This window comes from Lissotriton vulgaris, chromosome 1_1, assembly GCF_964263255.1.
Source record: "Lissotriton vulgaris chromosome 1_1, aLisVul1.2, whole genome shotgun sequence".
Classification (NCBI taxonomy): Eukaryota; Metazoa; Chordata; class Amphibia; order Caudata; family Salamandridae; genus Lissotriton; species Lissotriton vulgaris.
In genome coordinates this window covers 507,893,023-507,918,844 of record NC_141685.1, presented here as the reverse complement: position 1 = coordinate 507,918,844, position 25,822 = coordinate 507,893,023, and the positions used below count along the sequence as shown (strand labels likewise).

Genomic DNA, 25,822 nt, shown 5'->3' with positions numbered 1-25,822 from the left:
CATGTCTGGCAATACCCTTCCCACTTAGGGCGACAGATGCAAAAGAAACAATTGATGGACGGAATGCTGGACAATGCAAACATTCACCCTCAGTCACAAGGATCTGGGTTTAATACATCAGTCTTTGGTCACCACACCAGTTTGGACCGAGCCATATGCAAATTACTCTTGACCCTGTTCATACTGGACTGTTACCATTGGGCGCAGGGTCAAGAATGAATTAAATATGCCTGGGTCCAAACTGGAATGGCATGGTGAGCAGAAAACGATGGATTTTGGCCCAGATCTCTGTACTGGGGTGAATGTATGACATTGTTCTGCATTCTGTCCATCAATTCTTCTTTTTGCATTTGTCACCCTGAGTGGAACGGCTATCCCCAGACGTGGGTGTGGTGCTCTCCATGCCACTGGAATCAAGCTATCCTGGTTGATGAGAGCTGAAAGCCCAAAACCGGTCCTAGGATGCTTGTTTCCAGTCCAGGGAGGACCTGTCCTGACAGTTCAGGCTGGACTGTTCCCATTGGGGGCAGGGTCAAGACTGATTTGCATATGGCTGGGTCCAAACTGGAAATGCATGGTGAGCAAAAATCGATGGGTTTAGGCCCAGATCTCTGTACTGGGGTAAATGTATGACAGTGTTCTTCATTCTGTCCATCAATTGTTCTTTTTGCACTTTTGGAACGCTGTCATTTTCTTGTCAAAATCATTTGCAGTCTGCTGCTTATATCCTGGGTCACATGACTATGTGTTGCTGGAAGTTCGTCTTTCTCTATTGCTCCCAGACAGTGAGACACAGGGATGATAGGTGTTGTCAGCATGGGCCATCTCTGACGCGATGAGGGGTAGGAGCTGTCACCTACCACATTTGAGCATCACAAAGGCTCTGCATGAAGACACTCACTAAGGGCTTGACACTAGTCTCTTGAGACCCCAGACAATTTGGGGCCATGGGAGGGAGGCAGAAAATTCCAAACACTTCTGAATTCTCCTTTTTCAAAGTGGGCACCTGGTATAGATATTAGATCCTCAGATCCAACTACTCGTACTTCATTACACCTGTGGAAAACTCAGAAGTACTGTTGTGCTGCTCTGCCAAAAGGAGTGGGACTCTATTGCCCGCTGCCCTTCTGCCCTGCTGTCCGGCTGTACTACTGTCTGAGCAAGAAGGACTGGACCTGCATCTTGGTTCCAGGACCACCAGAGTGCCTCCTGATCAGGAGCCTCAGGGACAGAACAGGCTCCAACCATCTTGAACCCAGCACCTAGACTCAGCTTGCTGTAACTCTGTCTTTCAAGTGGTGTCACCCCAGTCCTGGACCCTTGAAAGTGGACTTGAAGGTGCTCTGCCAGCCCTACTCTGGTCAGAACTGACACAGCGCAACGCATCTCTTCACAGCTCCACTTCGGAACTGCTGATGTGCAATACATCTCCGATGCAGGACTTCACCTGGCCGCCTCCTCTGAACCAGCCAGTGCGTGATTCATCTTCGAAGTAGGACTTCGCATCGCAAGCCCTTCGTTGACGGCATCCTTAACGATAATGCAGGACCTTGTATTGCAGCCTTCAACTATTCTGAACTGCCACAGTGCGACGCTTCCTTCATGTGTGATCTTGCAATGCTTTGCAACCAGGATTTAAGGTACTCTTGTTCAACGGGTCTAACTAGGTCCCTGTATCTGGTCGTGCTCCATCTCGTTCAGCCTGAATTTGTGACTTTATCCTGGCCAGGCACGACCAGATAACCACAATTGGCTCTTTGTGCTTCTAGCTACTATTTTCACTTGAATGTTTAAAATTGCATATCTCCGGTTCAACTGATGGGATTTGTGTCTGGTCTCAAACAATTTACTACATTTTCCTCTATTTTTTGTAATTGATGTGGGATTTGTCTTGTGTTGTGTTTTTACTTTATTACTGTTTGAAGTGCTACATAAGTACTTTACACATTGCATCTAAGTTAAGCTTCACTGCTTTTGTGACAATGCCACTTGTGCCAAGCTACCAGGGGTTGAGCACAGGTTAATTTGGGGTTTGCTTGTGTTTCACCCTGACAAAGATTGTGGTTCCTGCTTGAGTAGTTTTTCACCCCCCTCAACCAGTAACCCAATTTTAACATTCATCATTGCAGCTCTGGAAGTTGACAGTTCTGTTAAGAGGATGTGCAAGAAGGTCAGGCAAAGATTGGTGGGAGATCAATGTATAGGAGGTGTAGGTCACTGGAGATAGTGCTAGAGCAGAATCCCAAAGGAAAGCTCATTGCTCCTCCCCTTTTTACTCACTGCCCCAGTTCAATCTTCTGTTTCTCCTTGCTGCAAGGGTCAGAGAATTTCTTTTCTCTCCAATGTTTAAGTATCGCCTTGCTTGCTACCTCCATACTTTATCCCACTCCACTCCTTATTGTCCTTGCCTCACTCTTGCTTTTTCACTCTTGATATTTACTTCATACTTGACTTTTGTCTCCCTCTTTTGTCTGACCCCACAGGGGCGTAACAAACGCCCCCGCAGCCCCCGCGGTGCGGGGGGGCCTCACTCTCTACAGTTAATGAAGGGGGCCCCAGGGGGCCCTGGCCCCCTCAGCTCTTCTGAGAGCTGTGAGAGAGGTCTGCGCTGAAGCAAGCCTCTCTCCCTCTTCATCTGAAGCAGGTGCAGCCTGCTCGGAGCCCCTCGCCCCCTCCCTCTGACTGAAGAGAAACAAAGTATCAATATACATTGTTTCTCTTCAGTCAGAGCCAGAGACAGTCCCAAGAGGACTGGGGCCCCAGAGACAGCAGTCTCCACTGCTCCTCTGAGGCAGCACAGAGCCCGGCCCCCACTCTCTCCGATAAACAAAGCCCACCCCACAAGAAAAGAGAAGAGACAGGGACAAGGATGGGGTGGGGGGCCCACCCCACAAGAAAAGAGAAGAGACAGGGACAAGGATGGGGTGGGCGGGCTCACCCCACAAGAGAAGAGAAGAGACAGGGACGGGGATGGGGTGGGGGCCCCACCCCACAAGAGAAGAGAAGAGACAGGGACAAGGATGGGGTGGGGTGGGGGCCCCACCCCACAAGAGAAGAGAAGAGACAGGGACAAGGATGGGGTGGGGGCCCACCCCACAAGAGCAGAGAAGAGACAGGGACAAGCATGGAGTGGGGGCCCACCCCACAAGAGAAGAGAAGAGACAGGGACAAGGATGGGGTGGGGTGGGGTGGGGGCCCCACCCCACAAGAGAAGAGAAGAGACAGGGACAAGGATGGGGTGGGGTGGGGTGGGGGCCCGACCCCACAAGAGAAGAGAAGAGACAGGGACAAGGATGGGGTGGGGGGCCCACCCCACAAGAGAAGAGAAGAGACAGGGACAAGGATGGTGTGGGGTGGGGTGGGGGCCCCACCCCACAAGAGAAGAGAAGAGACAGGGACAAGGATGGGGTGGGGGGCCCACCCCACAAGAGAAGAAAAGAGACAGGGACAGGCCCCCATCCGAGAAGAGACAGGGACAAGGATTGGGTGGGGGCCCACCCCACAAGAGAAGAGAAGAGAAGAGACAGGGACAGGCCCCCATCCGAGAAGAGACAGGGACAAGGATGGGGTGGGGGGCCCACCCCACAAGAGAAGAGAAGAGACAGGGACAAGGATGGGGTGGGGGCCAACCCCACAAGAGAAGGGAAGAAAAGAGACAGGGACAGGCCCCCATCCGAGAAGAGACATGGACAAGGATGGGGTGGGGGGGCCCACCCACAATTGAAAAGAAGAGACAGGGACAAGGATGGGGTGGGGGCCTCAGAGAGCAAGAGACAGCACAGAGCAGTGCTCGGGACCCTGACAAGGGTGGGAGTGGGGCCCCCAGACAGAGTATTCTCCAGGGCAAACTCACATGAGAAGGGATGAGGCAGCAAAATGGTGCCCTCAGGTAAGCCATGGGCGTCTGCAGGGAGAGGGAAAGGGGGGCCGAGAAGGGTGCAAGGCAGAGGGGGAGAAGGGTGCAAGGCAGAGGGGGAGAAGGGTGCAAGGCAGAGGGAAGAAGGGTGCAACGTGGAGGGGAAGAAGGGTGCAAGGCAAAGAAGAGAAGGGTGCAAGGCGGAGGGGAGAAGGGTGCAAGGCATAGGGGAGAAGGGTGCAAGGCATAGGGGAGAAGGGTGCAAGGCAGAGGGAAGAAGGGTGCAAGGTGGAGGGGAAGAAGGGTGCAAGGCAGAGGGGAGAAGTGTGCAAGGCAGAGAAGAGAAGGGTGCAAGGCAAAGAGGAGAAGGGTGCAAGGCAAAGAGGAGAAGGGTGCAAGGCAAAGAGGAGAAGGGTGCAAGGCAGAGGGGAGAAGGGTGCAAGGCAGAGAAGAGAAGGGTGCAAGGCAAAGAGTAGAAGGGTGCAAGGCAAAGAGGAGAAGGGTGCAAGGCAAAGAGGAGAAGGGTGCAAGGCAAAGAGGAGAAGGGTGCAAGGCAAAGAGGAGAAGGGTGCAAGGCAAAGAGGAGAAGGGTGCAAGGAAGAGAGGAGAATGGTGGAAGGTAGAGAAGGGTGCAAGGCGGAGGGGGAGAAGGGTGCAAGGTAGAGGGGAGAAGGGTGCAAGGCAGAGAGGAGAAGGGTGCAAGGCGGAGGGGAGAAGGGTGCAAGGCAGAGAGGAGAAGGGTGCAAGGAAGAGAGGAGAAGGGTGCAAGGTAGAGAAGGGTGCAAGGCGGAGGGGGAGAAGGGTGCATGGTAGATGGGAGAAGGGTGCATGGCAGATGGGAGAAGGGTGAAAGGCAGAGGGAAGAAGGGTGCAAGGAAGAGAGGAGAAGGGTGCTAGGTAGAGAAGGGTTCAAGGCGGAGGGGGAGAAGGGTGCAAGGCAGAGGTGAGAAGGGTGCAAGGCAGAGAGGAGAAGGGTGCAAGGCAAAGGGGAGAAGGGTGCAAGGCAGAGGGGAGAAGGGTACAAGGCAAAGGGAAGAAGGGTGCAAGGCAGAGGGGAAAAGGGTGCAAGGCAGAGAGGAGAAGGGTGCAAGGCGGAGAGGGAGAAGGGTGCAAGGCAGAGAGGAGAAGGGTGCAAGGTAGAGAAGGGTGCAAGGCGGAGGGGGAGAAGGGTGCAAGGAAGAGAGGAGAAGGGTGCAAGGTAGAGAAGGGTGCAAGGCGGAGGGGGAGAAGGGTGCATGGCAGATGGGAGAAGGGTGCATGGCAGATGGGAGAAGGGTGAAAGGCAGAGGGGAGAAGGGTGCAAGGAAGAGAGGAGAAGGGTGCTAGGTAGAGAAGGGTTCAAGGCGGAGGGGGAGAAGGGTGCAAGGCAGAGGTGAGAAGGGTGCAAGGCAGAGAGGAGAAGGGTGCAAGGCAAAGGGGAGAAGGGTGCAAGGCAGAGGGGAGAAGGGTACAAGGCAAAGGGAAGAAGGGTGCAAGGCAGAGGGGAAAAGGGTGCAAGGCAGAGAGGAGAAGGGTGCAAGGCGGAGAGGGAGAAGGGTGCAAGGCAGAGAGGAGAAGGATGCAAGGTAGAGAAGGGTGCAAGGCAGGGGGGGAGAAGGGTGCAAGGCAGAGGTGAGAAGGGTGCAAGGCAGAGAGGAGAAGGGTGCAAGGCAAAGGGGAGAAGGGTGCTAGGCAAAGGGGAGAAGGGTACACGGCAAAGGGGAGAAGGGTGCAAGGCAGAGGGGAAAAGGGTGCAAGGCAGAGGGGAGAAGGGTGCAAGGCGGAGAAGGGGGAAGGGTGCAAGGCAGAGAGGAGAAGGATGCAAGGTAGAGAAGGGTGCAAGGCGGCGGGGGAGAAGGGTGCAAGGCGGAGGGAGAGAAGGGTGCAAGGCGGAGGGGGAGAAGGCTGCAAGGCAGAGGGGAGAAGGGTGCAAGGCAGAGGGGAGAAGGGTGCAAGGCAGAGGGGAGAAGGGTGCAAGGCAGAGAGGAGAAGGGTGCAAGGCAAAGGGGAGAAGGGTGCTAGGCAAAGGGGAGAAGGGTACACGGCAAAGGGGAGAAGGGTGCAAGGCAGAGGGGAAAAGGGTGCAAGGCAGAGGGGAGAAGGGTGCAAGGCGGAGAAGGGGGAAGGGTGCAAGGCAGAGAGGAGAAGGATGCAAGGTAGAGAAGGGTGCAAGGCGGCGGGGGAGAAGGGTGCAAGGCGGAGGGAGAGAAGGGTGCAAGGCGGAGGGGGAGAAGGCTGCAAGGCAGAGGGGAGAAGGGTGCACGGCAGAGGGAAGAAGGGTGCAAGGCAGAGGGGAGAAGGGTGCAAGGCAGAGGGGAGAAGGGTGCAAGGCAGAGGGGAGAAGGGTGCAAGGTAGAGAAGGGTGCAAGGCGGAGGGGGGAAGGGGTGCAAGGCAGAGAGGAGAAGGGTGAAAGTTAGAGAAGGGTGCAAGGCGGGGGTGGAATAGGGTGCAAGACAGAGAGGAGAAGGGTGCAAGGCAGAGGGGAGAAGGGTGCAAGGCGGAGGGGGAGAAGGGTGCAAGGCAGAGGGGAGAAGGGTGCAAGGCAGAGGGGAGAAGGGTGCAAGGCAGAGGGGAGAAGGGTGCAAGGTGGAGAAGGGTGCAAGGCTGAGGGGGGAAGGGGTGCAAGGCAGAGAGGAAAAGGGTGAAAGTTAGAGAAGGGTGCAAGGCGGAGGGGGAGAAGGGTGCATGGCAGATGGGAGAAGGGTGAAAGGCAGAGGGGAGAAGGGTGCAAGATAGAGGGGAGAAGGGTGCAAGGCAGAGGGGAGAAGGGTGCAAGGCAGAGGGGAGAAGGGTGCAAGGCAGAGGGGAGAAGTGTGCAAGGCAGAGAAGAGAAGGGTGCAAAGCAAAGAGGAGAAGGGTGCAAGGAAGAGAGGAGAAGGGTGGAAGGTAGAGAAGGGTGCAAGGTAGAGGGGAGAAGGGTGCAAGGCAGAGAGGAGAAGGGTTCAAGGCGGAGGGGAGAAGGGTGCAAGGCGGAGGGGAGAAGGGTGCAAGGTGGAGGGGAGAAGGGTGCAAGGCGGCGGGGGAAAAGGGTGCATGGCAGATAAGAGAAGGGTGAAAGGCAGAGAGGAGAAGAAGGGTGCAAGGCAAAGGGGAGAAGGGTGCAAGGCAAAGGGGAGATGGGTACAAGGCAAAGGGGAGAAGGGTGCAAGGCAGAGGGGAAAAGGGTGCAAGGCAGAGAGGAGAAGGATGCAAGGTAGAGAAAGGTGCAAGGCGGCGGGGGAGAAGGGTGCAAGGCGGAGGGGGAGAAGGGTGCAAGGCGGAGGGGGAGAAGGGTGCAAGGCAGAGGGGAGAAGGGTGCAAGGCAGAGGGGAGAAGGGTGCAAGGTAGAGGGGAGAAGGGTGCAAGGCAGAGGGGAGAAGGGTGCAAGGCAGAGGAGAGAAGGGTGCAAGGGAGAGGGGAGAAGGGTGCAAGGCAGAGGGGAGAAGGGTGCAAGGCAGAGGGGAGAAGGGTGCAAGGTGGAGAAGGGTGCAAGGCGGAGGGGGGAAGGGGTGCAAGGCAGAGAGGAGAAGGGTGAAAGTTAGAGAAGGGCGCAAGGTGGGGGTGGAATAGGGTGCAAGACAGAGAGGAGAAGGGTGCAAGGCGGAGGTGGACTAGGGTACAAGGGGAAGGGGAGAAGGTTGCAAGGGGGAGGGGAGAAAGGTGCAAGAGGGTGGGCAAGAAGGGTGCAAGGCAGAGGGGAGAAGGGTGCAAGGGGGATGGTGATGAAGTTAAAAATGTGCCCCTCCTGAAAGCATTTCTGCGGACACCCATGGAACGCACACTACTTTGTGAGGGAGAGTGGAGAGAGAGAGAGTGGAGAGAAACAGTGGAGAGAAACAGTGGAGAGAGAGAGTGGCTAGAGAGAGAGAGAGAGTGGAGAGAGACAGTGGAGACAGAGTAGACAGTGGAGAGAGAGTGGAGATAGACAGTGGAGAGACCGAGAGTGGAGAGAGAGTGGAGAGAGCATGGAGAGACACTGGAGAGAGTGGAGAGAGAGAGAGTGGAGAGAGAAAGAGTGGAGAGAGAGAGTGGAGAGAGAGAGAGTGGAGAGAGAGAGAGTGGAGAGAGAGAGTGGAGAGAGAGAGAGTGGAGAGAGAGAGCGGAGAGAGAGATAGGAGAGAGAGATGGAGTGGAGAGAGAGATAGAGAGGAGAGAGAGAGTGGAGAGAGAGAGTGGAGCGAGAGAGTGGAGCGAGAGAGTGGTGAGAGAGAGTGGAGAGAGAGTGGAGAGAGAGAGAGAGTGGAGAGAGAGAGAGAGAGTTGAGAGAGAGAGAGAGTGGAAAGAGAGAAAGAGTGGAGAGAGAGTGGAGAGTGTAGAGAGAATGGAGAGTAGAGAGAGACATTGAAGAGAGAGACAGTGGAGAGAGAGACAATGGAGGGAGACAGTGGAGAGAGAGTGAGTGAGTGGAGAGAGAGTGAGTGGAGAGAGTGGAGCGAGAGAGTGGAGAGAGAGAGAGTGGAGAAAGAGAGTGGAGAGAGAGAGTGGAGCGAGAGAGTGGAGAGAGAGAGAGAGTGGAGAGAGAGAGTGGAGAGAGAGTAGAGAGAGAGAAGGGAGAGAGGGTGGAGAGAGAGAGAGTGGAGGGAGACAGTGGAGGGAGACAGTGGAGGGAGACAGTGGAGAGAGAGACAGAGGAGAGACCGTGGAGAGAGAGACAGTAGAGATAGAGTGGACAGAGTTGAGAGAGCGAATGGAGAGAGTGGGGAGAGAGTAGAGACTGGCTGACTGACTCAGAGACTGAATACTGACTGACCGAGAGACTGACTGACTGAGAAACTGACTGAGAGAGAGAGTGACTGACTGACAGAGAGAGAGAGAGACTGATTGAGAGTGAGACTGACTGACAGAGACTGGCTGAGGTAGAGAGAAACTGACTGAGAGAGAGACTGAGAGAGAGAGGCAGAGACTGACTGACAGAGAGATAGACTGATTGACTGTGAGAGAGACTGACTGACTGAGAGAGACTGACTGAGAGAGACTTCCTGAGAGAGACTGACTGAGAGAGAGACTGACTGAGAGAGAGACTGACTGAGAGAGAGACTGACTGAGAGACTGATTGAGAGAGAGACTGACTGAGAGAGAGACTGACTGAGTGAGAGACTGACTAAGTGAGAGACTGACTGAGTGAGAGACTGACAGAGAGAGAGACTGACTGAGTGAGAGAGTCTGACTGACAGAGACTGACTGACAGAGAGAGAGAGAGACTGCCTGACTGGGGTAGAGAGAGAATGGCTGACTGAGAGAGACTGACTGACTGGGAGAGAGAGAGACTGACTGGGGGAGAGAGAGACTGACTGACTGAGAGAGAGACTGACTGACAGAGACTGACAGAGAGAGAAAGAGACTGAGAGACTGACAGAGAAAGAGAGACTGACCAACAGAGAGAGAGAGAGACTGACTGACAGAGACTGACTGATAGAGAGACTGACTGACAGAGAGAGAGACTGAGACTCTTACAGAGAGAGAGACTGACTGACAGAGAGAGAGACTGACTGACAGAGAGAGAGCGAGAGACTGACTGAGAGAGACTGAATGACAGCGAGTGATAGACTGACTGACAGAGAGAGAGACTGACTGACAGAGAGAGACTGACTGGCTGACAGACTGACAGAGAGAGAGAGAGAGAGAGAGAGAGAGAGAGAGAGAGAGAGAGAGAGAGAGACTGACAGAGAGAGTGACTGACTAAGAGAGACTGAATGACAGAGAGAGATAGACTGACTGACTGAAAGAGAGATACTGACTGACAGAGAGAGAGAGAGAGAGACTGTGATGGAATTGGGGTCAAAGTGTGTATGAAGCTATGCAATGCCTCTTAAGATTGCTATTGTCTAATAAAAATATATTATCAAAATGTGCTATTTGTAGTTACATCTGCTTTTGAAATACCGCATTGAAGCTTTGTCCAATGTCTTACAACGGAAACGAGAAGGAGCAGTGGATGCACTTTTGTCAAAACTAAACGATGAGTGGGCCCAATGTTGTATATCATGACAGGAGTCTGCATCAGGAAACCCACCTAAAATTGGGCAAACTTTCCTAGCGTACTGATGGCAGGGACCCTGTAATGAATGGACCACCACCTATGAAAGCCTGCTGGCAGACTAAGCCCAACCTTTGACTCCACCATCCAGTGTTACTTATAACGGCTGTATTGGTGACAGTGGCATAACAATCGCCCCGCATCCCCTGCAGTATGGCGGGTCGCTGGCCTGAGAGCTCTAGACAGGCACGGAAAATGGGAGGGGGGCCCCCTCCATGTAGTTTGCAGGGGGGCCCCCTCATGTTTCGTTACGCCACTGTGACCCCAACTCACCTCACTTTCACCGTATGCTTCTCTCTCACTCTTCCCAAATACATCTTCACACCTTTGGTTTCCCTTTGACATTTTAACTCTCGCATTCTCCCTGGTGCCCATTCCCAAAGGGCTTTGCCCTGCCCTTCTCTATGTTCTGCTTTGTCCCGTCTGAGACCTTCCCTGTGTTTCCGCTCTTTCCTTCAATCTCCTACCTAATCCCCCTTTCTTTCTCCTGTGCAGCCTACCGTACTCCTCATTCATTCCCTCCTGTCATACCTATACACTCTCCCCTCTGTTCTCCCTCTCCCTTACCCAGTGCTCTTCACTCATTCATTCTCATCTACAGGTGCACAGTCCTGTATTGTTGCGTGAACTAACACTCTAGCTTGGTATCTATAGGGTTTGCTTTCACACGCAAGAATGCCTGAACTTAGTTCAGTACATAATAAATGTGAAAGAATAGGTTATTATAGTCCCACACAACCCCACTCAATACATAGGTTATGTCTGTCCATGTTTTCTGGGTTACAAACTGTCCTTTACAAAGAGGTCAGGGACGACGTGGTAATTCTAACGCAATTTCATTCTTTATAATGCTACACACAAGATCTACACTAAGAGAAAGGCACTTCATACTTATACGTGTTTTATTTTAACAGTCCAATCCTGTTGCCTAGCACATATAAAGTAACCACACAGAATGTTATTAAAACCTCACTAATGCAGTTGCTATCAGCGAAAATAATTTAAACAATTTTACTATAGTGGAAACATCATCTTGCACCCTAACACTCCAAAGCCTACTTTTATACTTTACACTGTGAGAGCATGGAGTATCTTAACCTGCAAGCAGAGTTTCTTAGGAGGAATCAGTACACTGCATGCCTGTTTACAGCAAGAAGCTGTAGTTACCAGGAGCTGGGAGAAAGTGTTCCCTCAAAGGGAAAACAAACATCATCTGGGCTCAGCTTCTTTCCTCTAGGAATTGGCTCGGTATCAGCTCCCTGCGCAGGAAGGGTTGCAGTCTGGCAGTCTGGCAGTCTCTGTCAGTATCATCTTCCAGTATCTTGTTTGCTCATATGGGGCGAAGGACCTCTCTAACCCAATGCCCACTTGATGAGTCTTTTATACTGTTGATCACTGATCTTATCTGATATGGAGAATTTCTGAGGAATTCCTTACATAACCTGTGCCCATCACTACTGTCACTACTCGTAGTTGCATTAGTATAAACAAATATTGTAAATATACATTAATTCAGAGTACATTGTTTGTTATTGCTGGTAGCTGACCTTGAAATACAATTAACAAGATGCTTGTCCCAGACTGATGTTGCATTAAGTGAATTATCAATGGCACTTTCTGGATAAAGCAACGCCTTCTCGGGTTCTTCGAAAGATAAGCAGCTATGTTAAAGGTAGACATCCTGATGGCCATGCAGAATATTGAGTATCTGATTCCTCAAAGTGAATTCTGGCCGTATGATCTTTATGTTAGTATTGATTTCCTCACCTTATTTACCTTCACCCCTGATACCATAGCAGACCTGATCCTCCTGCATTTTTGTACATTCACAGTCCTGTTATTTATGTTTCTTGGGTGTGGTTTACATCGCCTGCATGTTGGGCCCACTGAAAGGTTATTTGAGTTTTTTGTGACTCCCACTAGTTTGACCGTGACTCCGTTTATATTTGTGTGGTCATGCCTGGCTGGTACAGGGCTGGTCCACCAGTGTCTTTTACTAGTGTATGCTTGTATTCATCTCTTAAAACATCTAGGCCCAGATTTTAAAAAGTATAACGCAATCCAGCATAGCACCCAAAATTGCTGTGATGTGTTACATGACACAGAGAGAACGGGATAGCACCTTATTTACCAGCCAGCCCTAGGATCACGGGAGGCCCCTTAACAGCCGGAGCCTTCCTTAATGAGGTGAAGTGGGTCAGTGACGAACCTCAGGGAGTCTGGGCCGCCTCAAGATGACAGCAGAGCCCCGGAAAACAACGCGGCAGGAGCCCCCAGATGCCTGACCCTGCAATGGCCGCCAGTGACGGACATATAGAAAGTCCCAGCCAGCCCTAGGATCACGGGAGGTCCCTTAACAGCCGGAGCCTTCCCTAACGAGGTGAAGAGGGTCAGTGACGACCCTAGGGGAGTCTGTGCCACCTCGAGACGACAGCAGAGCCCCGGAAAACAACACGGCAGGAGCCCCCAGATGCCTGACCCTGCAATGGTCACATGAACTGAGACTGAAAACAGCCGGAGCTTGCACACAGGCCAGCGATGCTCTAACTTCCCATGCTTGCCTTGTGTGATACATGACACAGCAACTGTTTGCACAAAGTATTTAGTATTCTTCATTAATACTGAGAAGGCTTTCCTGATCCTTCTCACAAAAGCAGTCACGCCAAGTTCAGCCCCTGCTGCCTGATCTAAAAATGGCCACCAGAATCCACAGCAGCTCGTCATAAGACATCAAAATCATCTGTGACTACTGGATCTTCAAGAAAATACCTCGAGGGGTCACTTGAGTCCCACGGCGCTACAGAACCGACCCCGAGGCTTGAGCAGTGCCCCAGAACTCTACACAAGTGTAGCCCCATATGCCTGACTAGACAATGGCAGCCAATCTCATAATTCACTGAGGGAATTAACCAGAAACAGGACGACTTGAAGACCCTGGACACGGGAAGCCCCACATACGGATTGAAGCGAGTCACCAGAGACCCTTGAAGGACCCAGGCTACCCTGAGACGGAAGCGGAGCCCCAGAAGAGATCACGTCAGGAGTCCCTGATGCCCGACCATGGAATGACTGCTAACTGCAAAACCAGCTCAGAAAGCGACCAGCGGCAAGACCACAAAAAGTCCTCCTACCCCACGATTTTCCAGCAAACCTCAACAAGAATTCAAAGATCAGTGTAGGTAGGGTCAGAAGCCCCTATAAGTCTACTAGAGGCCAAACAAGGACCGGGCACTAGAAAGGCTTGATTCACGATTTTCCAGCAAACGTCATCAAGAATTCAAAGGTCAGTGTAGGCAGGGTCGGTAGCCCATATTCATCTACTAGGGGCCAAACAAAGACTGGGCACTAGAAAGATTTGATTCACTGCCCCTCCAACGTGGCCCTGGTCCCTTAGGGTAGCGTAGGCTCCCCCCTGACCCACGCCCTCACATCGCCTACAAGGGACCCTATCCTCCGATCCACACAGCTAGACAGAAGTACTATTACCTATAGTGATTACCCCCATCGATACAGACCCAGTACTAAGAGATCAGTCTGACACCTACCCCTCCAGAGAAGCCCTTCCCTGCACGCAACCACGCCCTCCACCACCTCCCTCCCGAGAGGCGATACACCTCATTCTCCTTCCCCTCTGACCTGACAGCACTCTCCCCTCTGCACAACATTCCACCCTAATACACACCGGAGAGAAGCCACCTCCCTCACAACACAGTCAAAATGCCACCAGACACGCAACTGACTGCTGCCCACGAATACCCAACTGCCTGATACCCCATGGACCGAACTCCTTCTCAATCACTTTCCCCCTACCTCTCTACTAAAGCAAAGAAACACTTCAAACATAGACTGATCAGACAACACATGAGACACTATTCATAGACACTTACCATTGCTTCTCTAGAGGGCAGATAAAAATGGACTTAATCTTCCACACTGAAAGACCCGACAACTGGACTACCATTCTTAACACACATCTCATCATTTCCAAAACTAGCATTACATCTCACAGCTGCAAACTGACTACCTCTCTCCCGAACGACCAGATGACGAATGGTAATATCTCCATAACCATTTACGTGAACGGCACAGTTCTAATACAGGCCAAGAGTGTTAAACTTGAGGTCTTCGACTCCCTCTTCCTCTCATTAAAAAAGGCCCCCATGATCACCTCTCGAACTGCATAGACCCCATCCCTCTCCCAGTGAGCCGCTCACGACAGGTGAGGCACCAGGCTTCCCTCTCATCTTCTGCAAGATCCCCCTCTTCACCATCCAGAGGCACCCACGGCAACTCGGCACCTCCAAATAACGATCACAACCCCTCTGGTAGTCGACCCGCCCACCCCTGACCCCCCTCCCACCCTTTCTTTAAATCCAAGATCGAGCACTTCTCTCAAGCGCAGTCTCCCCTCAGCCCCTCCCCGTCCTCACGCCACACGAGAGCTGATGCCCGGCAGGAGCCAGCACTCCCCTGCCCAAGAACCCTCCTATAACCAAACCAAGCAACTCCTCCCACATTAATCATCAGGACTGGGACACTCACCCCTCCTTCAACATCCATCACGACAGGGACTCACCCCCATCACCCAAAGGCCATGCTGCCCCAGTCATCCTTCCCCCCGTGGAAAATCCCCCCTGCCCCAAGGGGAATGCTGCACCAGATTCTCGCCCTCCCTCCTTGGATAACACAACGCAATGCCTCTTCCTCTTGGAAACTCAGCTCGAAATCCTGATCCGAGGCCTGAACGAAACCCTATCCATTCTGGCCATGACCCCAAATCCCATCCAGACACCCACCGCGCCACCTATTCTCACCCAACCCAAACATGACAAGATACCACCCTTCAGCGAGCCCCATGCCCCCCCCCCAGATCCCGACCCTGGTCCAACAGAAAGGGAATTGATAATCAATACGAAATACCTAGAAGAGCAACTACCTCACTTTCCTCTCAGGAAGTGGCACACCTAGTCTCATCCTATGACCCCTCTGCCAATTCCTCCCCAAAATCCACGATCTATGTAATTACGGGATTTAGAAGAGAGCATCCTCCTGTGAGAGACCCCAGACCCCCAGCCCACCTATCCGCCCTACCTAGAGCCCAATCCTCTGAGAACAGGAGCAAAAAGGAGCTTCCCATAAACTGCATGCTCCTTAACTGGAGATCTTCCTATAAACATGCAACAGAACTAGCAGAAACCATCCTCTCACAGGATAGAGACATAGCATTCATCACGGAGATCTGGCTCAACAATCTCTCCTACCCCAGCATGGACAAGCTGGTGCCGCCCGGATTCACAATGATAAAGATGGACCGGCAAGGGAAAAGGAGCGGGGGCATAGCAATTATCCACAGGAACAACATCTCCATCACAGAAATTACGTCCTGCTTGTACAGCTCCTTTGAATGTCTCTCAGTCAACATTAAAACTCATGACACCAGGCCTACACGTTGCCATCTTCTGTACCAACCCCCAGGCAACTCCTCCGAATTCAGGGTTCACCTTTCCAACTTAATTGCCCACTGCGCACTACATAACTCCAACAATATAATCCTGGGCGACATCAATCTAAGATGGAATGAAACAAACAACCCGCTCATCCAAACCTACTACGAGAAACAATCTGACACAACACTGCTTAGAAGAAACTCATCATAGAGAAGCAATCCTCGACACAATTATTGCCGAAAGCAACACAGTCTCCATTGATCACATCCTGCCGGTAGACTGGTCCGATCACCACTTAGTTCTTTTTCACATCAACCATGCGGGCCTAACTCAACACCCTAAGCAAGACCCTCCCAAATGAGTCAGGAATACAGCCCAGATCTCTCGGGCTGACCTAGAAGAAGGAATCAGCTCGCTCCTTCCCAACATCTCTGATCACCTCTCAACCACCAAACTCACCTCTCTTTACAACTCCAATATGACACTCACCCTGGACCACCTTGCCCCTTTGAAACTAAAAATATCCAGGATCATTCCCTCCAGATCATGGTTCACCACTGACATCACTGAAGAAAGAAGACATTTAAGAGTTGCAGAAAGAATTTGGAGGAACAATCTCTCCGCCCTCCACCGAGATCAACTCCAAGCAGCCCGCAGGTCTCACAAAAAGCACATTAAGGACAAAAAGACAGCTTTCTTCTGCTCTGCCCTAGACACCGCAAAAAAACAACCCAAAGAGCTTTTCAATATCATCAGGAATCAAACCTCCAAGCCCATGACATCATCAACACAGGCATCCAAAGAACGATGCAACAACTCCACCAGATTTTTCAACGACAAAATCGCTAAGATAGATCTCTCACTTGGCTCAAATCTCATCCCTGCCATCGAGAAAAAAATGTCCGAAACTCAGGATAGCGCCTCCTTGATCCCCCCTAAACACTGGTCCTCCTTCCTTCCCATCCAGGAGGCAGAGATAGTCAAATTAATCTCCATTGCCAAACCCTCATCACACGCCCTGGATCAGCTATGGTGCAAGATCATTAACAGCCCACTGAGCTCTGGAATCGTACAAGTGACGCCTCTGCTAAAAAAGCCAGGGCTAGACACTGAGTATCTAAACAACTTCAGTCCTGTATCGAACCTACCTTTTTTGTCCAAAATCCTGGAAAGATGTGTACTCCCTCAGCTGACCCAACACCTGGATAACATCAATCTCCTAGATCCCCATCAATCGGGTTTCAGAAAGGGCTGCAGTACCGAATCCGCAATCCTCAATGTCATTGACCACCTACTCAAGCCACTGGACTCGAATCAATGCTGCCTCCTCATCCTCCTAGACTTATCGGCTGCATTCGATACAGTTAACCACAAATTGCTCATCAAGGTTCTACCAGAAAGGGTTGGTCTTCAAGAGATGGTCCTCCACTGGTTCTCCTCCTTTCTCCACAACCGCTCACAAAAAATAAAAATTAAAAACTTTGAGTCCGACCTCCACCCTGTCATCAGGGGTGTTCCACAAGGATCGGTGCTCTCCCCTCAGCTTTTCAACATCTACATTGAACCCCTTACCACTCTTCTCAGGAAATCCAACATCCCCTTTCACTTATATGCTGACGACACGCAGCTTTATCTAGAAACCACCTCCATTGACGATATCCAGAGACTTAACGCCATGCTCAAGGAGGTTCAACACTGGCTCTCAAGTAATCACCTGAAACTCAACCAAGAGAAAACGGAAATACTCCTCATCTCCAACAAAGCTGAAAACCCCCAAATTGAAGAATGGCTCAAAGCCATTCACGCACTCAATTGTAACCTCATCCTGGCAGATTCAGTAAAATCTCTAGGGATCACCCTAGACCCAAAATTGGATATGAAAAAAACACATTTCTAGATCCACTAATAGCGCCTTTCTCAACCTGGAATGACTTTGCAAAATAAAACCCTTACTCCCACCCAAAGACCTTCAACAAGCCACCCAAGCACTGGCGCTCTCCAGAATTGACTATGGGATTGCAGCCTTGACTGGAACAGCAAAATCACACCTCGCCCCCCTGAAGACAACCTTCAATGCAGCTGCTAGGATGGTCACTGGTACCAGGAAATTTGAACACGTCTCTTCCGCTCTCAGAGAACTTAAATGGCTCCCAATTGAGTCACGAGCCAGCTTCAGAACAGCCTGCCTCACGCACAAAGCCCTACACACAGGCAAACCAGAATACTTGGCCAACAAACTCAAAAGGGCCGGCCAGTCCAGAAACCTCAGGAGCTCCAACATTCTGCTACTCATCCGGCTGAAAACTCGTAAGCAAAAAACAGCAGCCAAATCATTTGCTGGAAACACCCCCAAAATCTGGAACACCATACCCCCACATAAGAATGACCCCCTCATTTCCAAAATTCAAGAAGCTGCTCAAAGTCCTCTTCCTCGACCGCTCTAGACTAAACCGATAAGAGACAAGGAAGTACCTCTGCGGGCGGTCCACCGTACCTTTAACCGGGAGACTGAAGACACTAACTCGGAACAAGAAAACTTCTTCTTTCTTTCTTTTTTGGGTCTGCCGCCCGGATTGAACAATGAATCCGCTCGGATGCTCGTCTGGTTTGACCTGCACCCTCCTCCCCCTTTTGCCCCTTCCCTTGAGTGTTTGTTCATTTCCTGGCTAGAATCCCCTTGTTCTATCAACTACCTGTATCGCCTATCTGCACATTATTGTATATGTTGTGAAGCGCTCTGATACCCTCGGGCCCAGCCAGCGCTATATAAAACTACAAAAGTAAAAAAATAAAATTAAATAAACTATTCAGATCCTTAGCGCTGCTGCACAATTAGGCTGCCGAGCACCACACTCCCATCTTTGCGCCATAGTGCAAAGGTGTTATAGGCAAGGGAAACCCAATAAACCCTTGGAGGCTTGGGCACTGTATTATTATTATGTTTCTTATATAGCGCCTGAATCGACCCCCAAAGGGGTATCTCCGCTCTTGCCTTGGGAACCCGTCCTGGCTTTTCCCTGTGAGATAGCCCCTACAGGGCATCCCCAAGGTGAAAGCCAGGCATCCCGCCGCGGGGGGGCCGTTGTGGAGATTAAGCAAGCTTAATGCCCAGAGTTGCAGAGTGTGAACCCATGATTAGGTCAGGCACCGAAGCGAGAATTATCGAGTCCATGGACATTTGAGTTCAAGACCCTGCCGCGTCGGGAATTGAACCCTGGTCCCGGGTATGACCTCTGCTTCAGGGTCTGCCTGCTCTAACCAGTGAGCCACACTTCTCCAATGAAAATTCCAACAGCGGTCTGTAAACGCTGTTGGAGTTTTCATTCTAAAACGTCTGGATATTTTATTGATTCGGAGTATTACCAGAGATAAGGTCAACGGATGTGACCCGATTCCCCAATTTCTAAGATCTCACTTGTGGCTGACAGTTGCGCCCCATTTACACTGTCATTCTATTCGGCATTCCTTCAAAAAATTCCAGGGAGTTCTTTCAGCATTGAAATATATCGTCCTGATGATGGTCTTTTTGACGACTGCCCTCTAAGACCGAAACATCGACACTTCATCATCTCCTCATATGTTGCTGTGACACTAACTTACAACCATTTTTTATTAATTAATTTAGGTTGTTTGTTTCATCTATTAGGAGTTGATGTTTTTAGTTATGAACTGTAGAAAAAATTCTATTTACCTCTGTTCATGACTTTTTGCTCCAATTGATTTGTCTGTATCTATCTCCCCAATTTTTGTTTTTGTTTCAGTAAATATAAAATTCTGCTAAACATAAGTTATTCTCTATGTGTTCTCTTTTTCCTTCCATTAATTTATTTTTGAGCAATAAGACTGTAATCCTGTGGATACTATTGAGTATGTTACATTGGTACAACTCATCAATTATATCAACTATTTTCTAAATAAATCCCTTGTAGCATAGTGCAAAGGTGTCAGCAGGACTCTAGCATAGATTTTTTTACTGTAGTTTTTTCTTTTTATATATAGCGTGAACTAGACCCAAAGGTATCAGAGCACTTTACATCAGCACCAGTTGCGTTACAGACGGACACATTCATTTTTGCCCAGAATGACAGAATGTTGAGCGTGCCTGCCGAGACTCGAACCCAGTTCCTCAGCTTCGAGGTTGACAGCCCTAGCCGTTAAAACTTTTCACTCGTTGGATGTGTGCTGTAAACAGCAAACAATCAAAGTAGGATAAATAAAAGCATTTCTCCTTTTTAACCACTACTTTCAAGTGACGTTATTTTTTGGTGTAAAACCCTGTCTACTATTGTTAGTAGATAGAGATTTGCGCCAAAAAACATGGGTGGTTGCATTGAAACACCCAAGTATCACCCGTGAAATGCCCCCTTGACGCAGATTGACATAGATAACACAAAGCACGCTTTATGTTACTTATAGGCAGCTTTTCAGCAACAAACACATTTGTTGCTACAACTCAAATAATAACAATTGTGCAATAATGTTCTTTTGCTTGTAGTGGAAGGATTTGGCATTGCCATTAACACTGCAGCAGTCTTACATATGGGTTTTTATCGGTTGCTAATTTGGTCTGTGATGAGGGCTGCGGCCAGTGTATTTTGGTGGTAACTGTTCATAAGTTGCACTTTTGTGCCTTAACATAGTGTGCTATATATTTAAAAGTTGCCCATGTTTGTAAATTGGTACATTTTGAACTTGTAAAGACATGCTGTATCATTGCTTTGCGAGGTACAAAAAAGACTGCATGAATTTGACCTTGATACAAGCCAGGGGCATCACTAGGGGGTTTCGGGGAGTGCGGACCGCATCGGGTGACACCATCACATGGGGGTGACACCTTGATACCTCCGTGAGGCCAGCTTCGTCTGAACCACGGACGTGTGCGCGCTGCAAAAGCTCACACACATCCTGCGCTTGCACACTATCAAAAGCAGCGTGCACGCCTTTCACGCAAGTGCCATAAAAGTACGAGGCAGTCAGACACGCTACATGAAACAAGTTTGAATTATAAAGCTATCTGACAAATATACACACACTCTCTTCAGCCGCTTCTTCCGACTAAGGGGCAGATTTATGTTAACTGGCGCATCCCCAGGGATGCGCCAGTTAATGTGCGCCACAGTGCGCCACAGCTCCTCCACCCATGGTGCGCCGCATTTACAATGCGGCGCACCATGGTGCAAGGCAGGGAAGATGCGTGACGCATCTTTAGGCGTACGGGCGGCGCATTGCTGGAGTCATGTCGCAAGTGCGACATGACTCCTGCAATGCACAGGGGCCACCCCTACATTGCATGGTGCATCACCCTTACGCCTGCTTCAAGCAGGCGTAAGGAATTGACGTAGAATGTGAACGCCCCCCCCCTGCACCGGAACGCCTACATGAAACCTGACGCAGGTTTCATGTGGCGCAGGCCCTTACACCGTGACGCATCTCCAAAGATGCGTCACGTTGTAAATGCCTCGTAGGGATGCGCCACGTTTACGCCGCCTTGCGTGACGCAACAGCGGCGTAAACGTGGCGCAAGGGCCTCATAAATCTGCCCCTTACTTGTCTCAATTTGCCAATCAGGGGCGTAACACAGGCCCCGCAGCCCCCACGTTGCGGGGGGCCCCTGCGCTCCAGGGGCGCCCTCACATCATTATGAAGTAAATTGCAGCCCGGCCACTTAATAAATTAAATGGTGGCATTAATTTAATGTTGCGCAAGTACTGTGCACGGGCGGGCCCGGCCGGGCCTCTGGGGCTCACTGTTTTGCATTAAATGGTGAGTCTGAGTCAGGGTGGGTACGCACGGCGTACAGTTGTTCCGCGACGCGTCTGCGCGGTCTTTAGGGTGCAGCAGGGGAGAAGGCTATGTGGCCAATGCCCTGAGTGAATTATTCGTCATGCGCATTGAGCGCGCACATTTAATAGTGCGCATGAGACAGTGTGGCATCCGAGGATCCAGCCACGCTCCTACGCCGAGACTGAGAAGAACTGTCCGGCGTCACCGGCCATAATTTAAATTAATTTTTTAATATCCCCGTCTCCCCCTGGGCCCTGGATAGCCTTGTCCTGCCCCTGCCTTCTGCAGCAGAAAATCGGTGAGCGGTGAGTGTGGAGTGTGGGGTGAGAGACAGGGTTGCGGGGACAATCTGCCTCTGGTGGAAATAGAGTTAGATGGAGACGTGCGAAACCACTCTGAGCAAATGCATATCCAGGAGCAGTGTAGAATTTGCCAATCTCACCATGGCCATGTACTCTATACAAAGGGATGTAAGTCTGCTAATAATTGCAAAAGCTCGTCAAAGTGATTTCACCTTCGTGCTTGACTTCCTGCTTCACGCATGGAGTTCATGCCCGCGGTACCAGTGGAAGTGGTTTATCACAACCCCAAATAATTATTTAATTTATGTACATTTCCTTTATTCCAGTGTGCCTTTTTGTAGCTCTAACTCAGGTCAGGCATGCATGTGATTGGGGGGCGTTTTTTCTTCGACGGTGGAAGTGGGGGGGAAGGTGGGAGGACCTCCATCTTTACAACCTTCACCAGACCTCTAGGGCCCTGGTCAAAGAGGGACATGGTGGGAAGCAGCGTAGCCCCCAGTGGCTTTAAGCAGGGCTTCAAGGCACGTTTGCTGAAGCGCCATCCAGCGTCTAGGTGGCAGGCTGGTTTCCAGGCGCTGCCTTCTGCATTCCGACGACACTCGGACGGGAAAGGTCCCAGGGCGTGCAGGAGGGGACAGGCTGTGGATCTCAGTGCAAGGTGCCCGTTTTCATGCCCTGCATTTGGCATCAACTTCTGGGTGAAATGCAAATGATAAAAGCTCGAACCTCTCCAGACTGACATACTTGGGCTCCCGATACTCTCATTCTGCCCCCTATATATCTTATGATTGACTGATCTACCGCCATACCTGTGAGCCCCCAGGGTCCGAGCACTGTCACAGGGTCTGCTTGATTTGCTCTTTCAAAATCGCGGATTGCTTGATCATGAGTGTCACTGTGATAGCTTCACTTTCAGGGGCAACCCCTTCTCCCCTCCGTACCCCAGGATCTGCAACTATAATCACACCAGGGCACTCGAGGCCTGTCCCCCAGTCGCCACCGCCGTCAGGGCCTATAGCTATATCACACCTGTGCATTTCATCCCTGCTTTCTGTATTTGCCACTATTTTCTATTTTTTCAAGCTTGTTTTTTCTCCTTTTCCAACTTTTACCGCTTGCTCTGAGCCAGAAAGATGATAAAAAATATGTCTTAGTGACTAAAATGAGTGTTGATGTCCACCACCTGCAACCACCGGCACAAATTAAGGACTGCTTGTGGTTGTGGTACTAGCTCCTGGGAATGATGTACAGTCCTACATGTAAAGTTCACGAAAGAGTCCTGTGCTTCAACAGCAAAAAAATAATTCAAGACTTGGCAATCTGCCGCTATAGGAAACCATTTTTAGAACTAGCATTATCGGTAATGCATTTCTTCTTTTTTATTTAACTTTAGTTGAAAATCATTTCTGTCTATTGTGAAAAGTCAATAACGAAGAGTGGTTTTGCTGTATGCTATGAAATAAAATTAGCATTCATAAAACAAGTCATGTCAAAGTGTGTGGTCATGCAACTGGAATTTGTGACAGGCTAATTCCAAAGTAAATACCCTCACGATGTATCACATGCCACCATATTGTGTAAGGATCATGTTGCGGGGTGAATAATGGGGAGTGTTAAGCTTATTATCGCATGCATCACTGACTGAAGTATAGAATAACAATAACTGAAGCAATATCAGGAGTAATTGTGCTGAAACAGCACCTAATCATTCAAAAGCCATCTCCAACAGACCATGAGACATGCATCGCCTTTAAGGTCGCTGCTCACACTCTGGCATTGCTGTGACAATGTCAGCCTGGATACCAGTGCAAGCAAACCTCCCAGAAGGGGGAAACAAAAGGGCACCGGGTTTGATGGGGCTGCTGCCTAGGAAGGGTTCTAATTCAATGGCTCAGTGTGCTTCGACGTGTTTCAACCCACTAGCTAACTATATTAAGGTTTTTTGTGGGGGCTCGCCAGATACAAAGTGTCGCTTTTCCTTCAAATGGTCCAAATGTTAGGATTACTCCATTTTTATGCACATTCGATATTTTTGTGCTGAAAGTGTAAACAAGCAGAGCACCAAATGCCTTTGCATTGCAGTGCATAAAAGCCTCTAAAATACATGTAAAAAGGGTGCATAACGATGTGGAAGCATTTGTACCGCCAACAGGATTCTATGCATCTACTAAATAAGTGTGGCCTGGCTTTGCTTAGAATCCACGTGCAAAGAATGGACATATGTTTAATATGCCAGGACATTCCAACCCGAAATGCCCAGTGGACACCAAATAAAGCATTCTTTTCAGCTTCGCCTTGACCAGTTTTCATTGGGTACAGGTTTGAAATGGAGAGAGTACCTCTATACCATTACAATTCTGATGTAAGACACTGCTTGCTCTGCATTGAACATCAACACCATTGTTTGTCTGAACACATTCTTCACGCCTTTGGCATTTGACTGTTTTAATGTGCAGTTTTTTCCATAGGCATCTCCTCTTTCCCTTAAGAATTTTGGCCCCATTTACGAGGTTTTGGTGCAGGACAGTGATGCAAGGAATCTTGCAGCACTGCCCTGGGTCAAAAGAAAAGGGTAGGAATGCACTGTATCCATGAAACACTGCACATTCCTGTCCTCTTCCCCTGCGCTGGTGCACAATGGGCTGCCATTCGCCAATGCAGACACATTTGTACAATGGTGCAGGAGTGTATACGTTGTAGGGGCGATTGTCTTTGTGCAATAAGGGACAAAACCGATCACCCCTCGAAAGAGGTGGTAACCCTTTTGCAAATAGGAAAGGTTCTACTTGGTACTCATTCCCTTCTCTGAACAAAAAGAGAGTTGTTGAGTAATAGACACTTCCAAATCTCTCAAAAACATAAATAAATAAAGATTTTCTGTTTACCACTGCCCCATTTCCTGGAAGGAAAATGGTCTGTATTTAACATAAAAATAGCCTTATTTAAAATCAGTCACAGAAATGTATGTCCATTGACCACAGCATCCCTGTGAAAGCCTCCAATCATAGTGAGTGAAATTGCGACCTATCGCATTAATATCTATGAGGCAGATCAGATTCATAGTGAGTGAAATTGCGACCTATCGCATTAATATCTATGAGGCAGATCTGATTTCAACCCACTATAATTTAGATTTTATAAACTGACCTAATCATAAAAATACAGGTCTCACTTAGCAACCAATATTTGCACGAGTAATGCATACATCTCTATTCATACACAGAGTTTAGTTAACGCCGCAAGGATTTGTCTAGGGTTTCTGAGGGAGAGGGGGGATTGATGCCCATAGCAACTGGGAATGTTGAGTTCAACACAAAAATAAGGGTTCAGGGCTATTTTTATGTTTTAGTGCACAACAAAGTGCACAATAAATGTTAGCTGAAAATGAGTGGCTCATATAGGACTTCAGAAATCCTGTCCTACATTTAAGAGGGAGATTGTGGTGATTGGTGCTTTCTCCACTTCCGCTCGTCTTAAATTACTTTTTAGTATTTATGAACACATAGGCAGTAATGATATAGCCATGTGTGCTTTTAACATAAAAAATGGGCCTGACTTGCAAAGCAGACCTGCAGTTGTGTTAAGTTACATGTACATTGGAGCAGTACCCTGGTGCTCGTATGGTCATCAATGCTTAATAGGTATTTTAGGTTACAAATTAAGGGTAAACCCAAAATCACTGGGACCTGGGTGCAAGGCAGTATATATTACAGTGGTCCCAGTATTAGAACTTCAGAATTGTGTAAAGGAAGGGAAAACATACAATAATATTCGAAACACAAAGTTAAAGCAGGACCAAATCAGTTGTTCCCGAGTTATTTAATCACACTGAAACTGGTTAGCATATTGTCAAATACGTATTACATGACATACACAAACCAAATCAAATCAATAAACTTTATTCGGTTCACATATTTAGGAAACCATAAAAGTTACATTTCATCAATATAATAAACAAAGCTAAAAAACAATACAGTGCTGGTTTTAAAATACAAATGTTGCAGTTTACATTCTATAATTGTGGGGTTAAGAGGGCATCAAATTGTACAGTTTTATATTCTCAATCAAACAGCATTCAAGTTTCTTAGGGTTCCTTACATTTTCTATACCTCAGGGAACATTTCAAGAAACCAACCACAAACGGAATATAATCAGGCTTTAAAAGTTGCTACAAAACAAAAAACGAGGGCGGGCGTACCTGAAAGAAGTTTAATTTTCTTAAAATGGATTTTAAAAACAGCCTCCGTGGGGCTTCATAAAAATTGCAAAAGATCACAAAGTTTAGCAGGTCCTGAGGAGACAAATTGTCACAGCCACAGGGTGCTAACACTTTGCCTTTGTGACTACCCTTAGGGACAGCTAATAAAAGATGGAAATAATCCAGTCTAAACCTAATTAGTAAAAAGCGCTCATAAGCCGACAAGGGCCACGAGAGGT

The 25,822-nt window shown here is 49.4% G+C and overlaps 1 protein-coding gene across 7 annotated transcripts in view; it reads left to right on the top strand.

Moving 5' to 3' along the window:
• SLC44A5 (solute carrier family 44 member 5) overlaps nucleotides 1-25,822 on the top strand; it is a 776,473-nt gene that overhangs the window by 599,227 nt on the left and 151,424 nt on the right. The window lies entirely within an intron of this gene.